This window comes from Aristolochia californica, unplaced genomic scaffold, assembly GCF_029961685.1.
Source record: "Aristolochia californica isolate CCGP_79_NKW_82.1479 unplaced genomic scaffold, dmAriCali1.0.hap1 SCAF_1, whole genome shotgun sequence".
NCBI classification, from domain to species: Eukaryota; Viridiplantae; Streptophyta; class Magnoliopsida; order Piperales; family Aristolochiaceae; genus Aristolochia; species Aristolochia californica.
This window is the reverse complement of record NW_027181770.1, coordinates 29,436,150-29,445,048: the sequence shown is the minus strand read 5'-3', so window position 1 is coordinate 29,445,048 and position 8,899 is coordinate 29,436,150.

The window sequence follows — 8,899 nt, the reverse complement described above, 5'->3', positions numbered from 1 at the left end:
GGGAGGCAGGGGATTTTTAACTGAGTGTTGACTCCCAATCCATAAGTCATTTCTTAGCGTAATATGGCCCGTTACGCCTGAAAAATCATTTTAAAATCATCTATCATCGTTAGGTCAGCTTTTTGTTAATGGGAAAAATAATGGTTTGTTTGACTCGGGTAAATATCGCATCGCACGTTTCCTTGAGAATTTAATGCGCGTTTGTTATTCTCTTTAAAATGTTTGGATCCATAGGTGATTTGCATCTTTAAACTATTTGAAGCATGCATATCCATTTTTAAAGCATGTGTGGAAGAAATCTCTTTCTTATAAAATTCCAAGCTGTTAAGGTCAACAAGTAGTGGAATTTCCCAAACTTAGAAAACAAAATTTTGTGTTCATTTGTGGTGTGTGAATAAATTTTCTTTACTTACATTTGTTATTGTTTTAAATTTTTTCCAAACAAAAACTCTAAAATTTTCATTTTCTTGTGATCTATTTGCCTTTTTGGTTTACGGGATGAAGGGAGAGCGAAATCTCAAAGTTTTGATTTAAGAAAAAAGAGTACATATAAAATGGAAATGCACAATGCACAAATGTAGAGAGAGATAATTCCAAAGAGTGTCTATAATTTTTTGGGATTGTAAGCTCTTTTTAATTTTTATATATGGTTTTGCAATCGTCGGGAAAAAGGGGAGGTGGGGGATTTTTAACTAAGTGTTGACTCCCAATCCATAAGTCATTTCTTTGGGTAATATAGCCCGTTACGCATGAAAAATCACTTTACAATCATCTATGATCATTAGGTCAGCTTTATGTAAATGGGCAAAATAATGGCTTGTTTGACTCGGGTAAATATCCCACCGCACGTTCACTTGAGAATTTAATGACCGTTTTTTATTCTCTTTAAAAGGTTTGATTCCATAGGTGATTTGCATCTTGAACATATTTCAAGCATGCATATCCATTTTTAAAGCATGTGTGGAAGAAATATCTTTCTTATAAAATTCCACGCTGATCGGGTTGAACTAGTGGAATTTCCCAAACTTGGACAAGAAAACTTTTGTGTTCATTTGTGGTGTGTGAATAAATTTTCTTTACTTAAATTTATTATTGTTTTAAATTTTTTCCGTACATAAACTCTAAATTTTTTTTTTTGTTGTGATCTATTTGCCTTTTTGGTTTACGGGATGAAGGGAGAGCAAAAACTCAAAATTTTGATTTAAAAAAAATAGTACATCTAAAATGGAAATGCACAATGCACAAAAGTAAAGAGAGATAATTTCAAAGAGAGTCTGTAATTTTTAGGGATTTTAAGCACTTTCTAGTATTTAGAAATTAGGTTTTGCAATCGTCGAGAAAACGGGGAGGCAGGGGATTTTTAACTGAGTGTTGACTCCGAATCCATATGTCATTTGTTAAGGTAATATAGCCCGTTATGCATGATAAATCACTTTACAATCATCTATGATCGTTAGGTCAGCTTATTGTAAATGGGAAAAATAATGGCATGTTTGGCTTAGGTAAATATCCCACCGCACGTTCACTTGAGAATTTAATGAGCGTTTGTTATTCCCTATAAAAGGTTTGGATTTGTAGTTGATTTGCACCTTTAACATTTATCAAGATTGCATATCAATTTTTAAAGCATGTGCGGATAAAATCTCTTTCTTATAAAATTTCAAACTGTTAGGGTTGAACTAGTGGAATTTGCCAAACATGGACTACAAAAATTTTGTGTTCATTTGTGGTATGTGAATAAATTTTCTTTACTTACATTTTTCATTGTTTTAAATTTTTTCTATTCATCAACTCTAAAATTTTCATTTTGTTGTGATCTATTTGCCTTTTTGGTTTACGGGATGAAGGGAGAGCGAAAACTCAAAGTTTTGATTTAAGAAAAAAGAGTACCTCTAAAATGGAAATGCACAATGGACAAATGTAGAGAGAGATAATTCCAAAGAGTGACTGTAATGTTTAGGGATTGTGAGCTCTTTTTAGTTTTGATTTATTAGGTTTTACAATTGTCGTGAAAAGGGGGAGGCATGGGATTTTTAACTGAGTGTTGACTCCCAATCCATAAGTCATTTCTTTGGGTAATATAACCCGTTACGCATGAAAAATCAATTTAAAATCATCTGTGATCGTTTGGTCATCTTTTTGTTAATGGGCAAAATAATGGCTTGTTTGACTCGGGTTAATATCCCATCACACGTTCATTTGAGAATTTAATGAGCGTTTTTTATTATCTTTAAAAGGTTTGGATCCATAGAAGATTTGCATCTTTAAAATATTTGAAGCATGCATATCCATTTTTAAAGCATGTTTGGAAGAAATCTCTTTCTTATAAAATTCCAAGCTGTTAGTGTCAACAACTAGTGGAATTTCCCAAACTTGGACAACAAAACTTTTGTGTTCATTTGTGGTCTGTGAATAAATTTTCTTTATTTACATATTTTATTGTTTTAAAATTTTTTCATACATAAACTCTAAAATTTCCTTTTTGTTGTGATCTATTTGCCTTTTTGGTTTACGGGATGAAGGGAGAGAGCGAAAACTCAAAGTTTTGATTTAAGAAAAAAAAGTATATCTAAAACGGAAATGCACAATGGACAAATATAGAGAGAGATAATTCCAAAGAGTGACTGTAATATTTAGGGATTGTGTAAACTTTTTAGTTTTTATATATCAGGTTTTACAATCATCGGGAAAAGAGGGAGGCAGGGGATTTTTAACTGAGTGTTGACTCCAAATCTATAAGTCATTTCATAGGGTAATATAGCCCGTTACGCATGATAAATCACTTTAGAATAATCTTTGATCGTTAGGTTAGCTTTTTGTAAATGGGCAAAATGATGACTTGAGAATTTAATGAGCGTTTGTTATTCTCTTTAAAAGTTTTGGATCCATAGGTGATTTGCATCTTTAACAAGTTTCAGGCATGCATATCCATTTTTAAAGCTTGTGTGGAAGAAATCTCTTTCTTATAAAATTCCAAGCTGTTAAGGGTTAACTAGTGGAATTTTCCAAACTTGGACAACAAATTTTTTTTCTTCATTTGTGGTGTGTGAAGAAATTTTCTTTACTAACATTTTTTTTTTGTTTCAAATTTTTTCCATTCATAAACTATAAAATTTTTATTTGGTTGTGATCTATTTGCCTTTTTATTTAAGAAAAAAAAGTACATCTAAAATGGAAATGCACAATGCACAAATGTAGAGAGAGATAATTCCAATGAGTATCTGTAATTTTTAGGGATTGTAACCTCTTTTTAGTTGTTATATAACAGGTTTTGTAATTGTCGGGAAAAGTGGAAGGCGAGGGATTTTTAGCTGAGTGCTGACTCCCAATCCATAAGTCATTTCTTAGGGTAATATAGCCCATTACGCATTATAAATGACTTTACAATCATCTATGATCGTTAGGTCAGCTTTTTGTAAATGGAAAAAATAATGGCTTGTTTGACTCGGGTAAATATCCCACTGCACGTTCACTTGAGAATTTAATGAGCGTTTGTTACTCTCTTTAAAAGGTTTAGATCCATAGGTGATTTTCATATTTAACATGTTTCTAGCATGCATATCCATTTTTAAAGCATGTGTGGATTAAATCACTTTCTTATAAAATTCCAAGCTATTAGAATTGAACCAGCGGAATTTCCCAAACATGGACAACAAAATTTTTTTGTTCATTTGTGGTGTGTGAATAAATTTTCTTTACTTACATTTGATATAGTTTTAAATTTTTTCCATACATAAACTCAAAAACTTTCATTTTTTTGTGATCTATTTGCCTTTATGGTTTACGGGATGAAAGGAGAGCGAAAATTAAAAGTTTTGATTTAAGAAAAAAGTGTACATCTAAAATTAAAATTCACAATGCACAAATATAGAGAGAGATAATTCCAAAGAGTGTCTGTAATTTTTAGGGATTGTAAGTTGTTTTTAGTTTTTATATATCAGGTTTTGCAATCGTCGGGAAAAGGGGGAGGCGGAGGATTTTTATCTGAGTGTTGACTCCAAATCCATAAGTCATTTCTTAGGGTAATATAGCCCGTTACGCATGATAAATCACTTTACAATCATCAATGATCATTAGGTCAGCTTTTTGTATATGGGCAAAAGAATGGCTTGTTTGACTCATGTAAATATCCCACTGCACGTTCACTTGAGAATTTAATTAGCATTTGTTATTCTCTTTAAAAGTTTTGGATCCATAGGTGATTTGCATCTTTAACATGTTTCAAGCATGCATATCCGTTTTTAAAGCATGTGTGGAAGAAATCTCTTTCTTATAAAATTTCAAGTTGTTAGGGTCAACCACTTGTGAAATTTCCCAGACTTGGACAACAAAACTTTTGTGTTCATTTGTGGTGTGTGAATAAATTTTCTTTACTTACATTTGTTATTGTTTTAAATTTTTTCCATACATAAACTCTAAAATTTTCATTTTGTTGTGATGTATTTGCCTTTTTAGTTTACGACATGAAGGGAGAACGAAAACTCAAAGTTTTTATTTAAGAAAAAAGTGTACATCAAAAATGGAAATGCACAATGCTCAAATGTAAAGAGAGATAATTCCAAAGAGTGTCTTTAAGTTTTAGGGATTTTAAGCTCTTTTTCAATTTTACATATCCGGATTTGCAAACGTCGGGAAAAGGGGGAGGCAAGGGATTTTTAATTGAGTGTTGACTCCCAATCCATAAGTCATTTCTAGGGGTAATATAACCCGTTACACATGATAAATCACATTACAATCATCTATGATCATCAGGTCAACTTTTTGTAAATGGGCAAAATAATGGATCGTTTGACTCGGGTAAATATCCCACCGCACGTTCACTTGAGAATTTAATACGCGTTTGTTATTCTCTTTCAAAGGTTTGGATCCAAAGGTGATTTATTTCTTTAATATGTTTCTAGTGTGCATATCCATTTTTAAAGCATGTGTGGAAGAAATCTCTTTCTTATAAAATTCCAAGCTGTTAGGGTTGAACTAGTGGAATTTTCAAAACTTGGACAACAAAACTTCAGTGTTCATTTGTGGTCTGTGAATAAATTTTCTTTAATTACATTTTTTATTGTTTGAAATTTTTTCCATGCATAAACTCTAAAATTTTCATTTTGTTGTGATGTATTTGCCTTTTTGGTTTATGGGATGAAGGGATAGGGAAAACTCAATGTTTTGATTTAAGAAAAAAGAGTACATTTAAAATGGAAATGCACAATGCACAAATATAGAGAGAGATAATTCCAAAGAGTGTCTGTAATTTTAAGGGATTGTGAGCACTTTTTAGTTTTTATATATAAGGTTTTGCAATCGTCGGGAAAAGGGGGAGGCGGGGTTTTTTAACTGAGTGTTGATTCTCAATCCATAAGTCATTTCATAGGGTAATATAGCCCGTTACGCATGATAAATCACTTTACAATAATATTTGATCGCTAGGTCAGCTTTTTGTAAATGGGAAAAATAATGGCTTGTTTGACTCAGGTAAATGTCCCACCGCACTTTCACTTGAGAATTTAATGAGCTTTTTTTATTCTCTTTAAAAGTTTTGGATCCATAGGTGATTTGCATCTTTAACAAGTTTCAGGCATGCATATCCGTTTTTAAAGCATGTGTGGAAGAAATCTCTTTCTTATAAAATTCCAAGCTGTTAGGGGTTAACTAGGGGAATTTCCCAAACTTGGACAACAAAATATTTTTCTTCATTTGTGGTGTGTGAAGAAATTTTCTTTACTAACATTTTTTATTGTTTTAAATTTTTTCCATTCAAAAACTATAAAATTTTTATTTGGGGATGATCTCTTTGCCTTTTTGGTTTAAGGGATGAAGGAGAGCGAAAACTAAAAAGTTTTTATTTAAGAAAAAAAGTACATCTAAAATGGAAATGCACAATGCACAAATGTAGAGAGAGATAATTCCAATGTGTGTCTGTAATTTTTAGGAATTGTAAGCTCTTTTTAGTTTTTATATAACAGGTTTTGCAATCGTCGGGAAAAGTGGAAGGCAGGGGATTTTTAACTGAGTGTTGACTCCCAATCCATAAGTCATTTCTTAGGGTAATATAGCCCATTACGCATTATAAATGACTTTACAATCATCTATGTTCGTTAGGTCAGCTTTTTTAAATGGGAAAAATAATGGCTTGTTTCACTCGGGTAAATATCCTACTGCACGTTCACTTGAGAATTTAATGAGCATTTTTTACTCTCTTTAAAAGGTTTAGATCCATAGGTGATTTGCATCTTTAACATGTTTCGAGCATGCATATCCATTTTTAAAGCATGTGTGGATGAAATCACTTTCTTATAAAATTTCAAGCTATTAGGGTTGAACCAGTGGAATTTCCCAAACATGGACAACAAAACTTTTGTGTTCATTTGTGGTGTGTGAATAAATTTTCTTTACTTACATTTGTTATTGTTTTAAATTTTTTCCATACATAAACTCTAAAATTTTCATTTTTTTGTGATATATTTGCCTTTATTGTTTACAGGATGAAGGGAGAGCGAAAACTCAAAGTTTTGATTTAAGAAAAAAGTGTACATCTAAAATTAAAGTGCACAATCCACAAATATAGAGAGAGATAATTCCAAAGAATGTCTGTAAGTTTTAGGGATTGTAAGCTCTTTTTAGTTTTTATATATATGGTTTTGCAATCGTCGGGAAAGGGGGGAGGCGGGGGATTTTTAACTAAGTCATGACTTCCAAACCATATGACATTTCTTAGGGTAATATAGCCCGTTACGCATGATAAATCATTTTACAATCATCTATGCTCTTCAGGTCAGCTTTTGTATATGGGCAAAATAATGGCTTGTTTGACTCTGGCAAACATCCCATCGCACATTCACTTGAGAATTTAATGAGCGTTTGTTACTCTCTTTAAACAGTTTAGATCCATAGGTGATTTTCATCTTTAACATGTTTCAAGCATGCATATCCATTTTTAGAGCATGTTTGGATGAAATCTCTTTCTTATAAAATTCGAAGCTGTTAGGGTTGAACTAGTGGAATTTGCCAAACTTGGACAACAAAACTTTTGTGTTCATTTCTCGTGTGCGAATAAATTTTCTTTACTTACATTTGTCATAGTTTTAAATTTTTCCCATATATAAACTCTAAAATTTTCATTTTGTTGTGATCTATTTGCCTTTTTGGTTTACGGGATGAAGGGAAAGAGAAAACTCAAAGTTTTAATTTAAGAAAAAAGTATACATCTAAAATGGAAATGCAAAATGCACAAGTATAGAGAGAGATAATTCCAAAGTGTGTCTGTAATTTTTAGGGATTGTAAGTCCTTTTTAGTTTTTATATATCAGGTTTTGCAATCGTCTGGAAAAGGGGGAGGCGAGGGATTTTTAACTGAGTGTTGACTCCCAATCCATATGACATTTATTTGGGAAATATTGCCCGTTACGCATGATAAATCACTTTACAATCATCTATGATAGTCAGGTCAGCTTTTTTTATATGGGTAAAATAACGAATTGTTTGACTCGGGTAAATATCCCACCACACGTTCATTTGAGAATTTAATGAGCCTTTGTTATTCTCTTTAAAAGGTTTGAATCCATAGGTGATTTTCATCTTTAACATGTTTCAAGCATGCATATCCGTTTTTAAAGCATGTGTGGAAGAAATCTCTTTCTTATAAAATTCGAAGCTGTTAGGGTCAACAACTAGTGGAATTTCCCAAACTTGGACAACAAAACTTTTGAGTTCATTTGTAGTGTGTGAAAAAATTATCTTTACTTACATTTGTTATTGTTTTAATTTTTTTCCATACATAAGCTCTAAAAGTTTCATTTTGTTGTGATCTATTTGCCTTTTTGGTTTATGGCATGAAGGGAGAGCAAAAACTCATAGTTTTGATTTAAGAAAAATGTGTACATCTAAAATTGAAATGCACAATGGACAAATGTAGAGGGAGATAATTCAAAAGAGTGTCTGTAATTTTTAGGGATTGTAAGCACTTTTTATTTTTTATTATCTAGTTTTGCAATCATCAGGAAAAGGGGGAGGCGGGGGAGTTTTAACTGAGTGTTGACTCCCAATCCATAAGTAATTTCTTAGGGTAATATAGCACGTTACGCATGATAAATCACTTTACAATCATCTATGATCGTTAGGATAGCTTTTTGTAAATGGGAAAAATAATGGCTTGTTTGACTCGGGTAAATATCCCACCGCACGTTCACGTGAGAATTTAATTAGCATTTACTATTCTCTTTAAAAGGTTTGGATTCATAGGTGATTTGCATCTTTAACATGTTTCAAGAATGCATATCCATTTTTAAAGCATGTGTGGATGAAATCTCTTTCTAATAAAATTCCAAGCTGTTAGGGTTGAACTAGAGGAATTTCTCAAACTTGGACAACAAAACTTTTGTGTTCATTTGTGGTGTATGAATAAATTTTCTTTACTTAAATTTGTTATTTTTTAAAAATATTTCGATACATAAACTCTAAAATTTTCATTTTGTTGTTATCTATTTGCCTTATTGGTTTACGGGATGAAGGAAGAGCAAAAACTCAAAGTTTTGATTTAAGAAAAAACTGTACATCTAAAATTAAAAAGCACAATGCAAAAATATAGAAAAAGATAATTCCAAAGATTGTCTTTAATTTTTAGGGATTCTAAGCACTTTTTATTTTTTATATATCCGATTTTTCAATCGTCGAGAGAAGGGGGAGGCGGGGGATTTTTATCTGAGTAATGACTCCCTATCCATATGAGATTTCTTAGGGTAATATAGCCCATTACACATGATAAATCACTTTACAATAATCTATGATCGTCAGGTCTGCCTTTTGTATATGGGCAAAATATTGGCTTGTTTGACTCGGGCAAATATCCCACCGCACGTTCACTTGAGAATTTAATGAGCGTTTGTTATTCTCTTGAAAAGGTTTC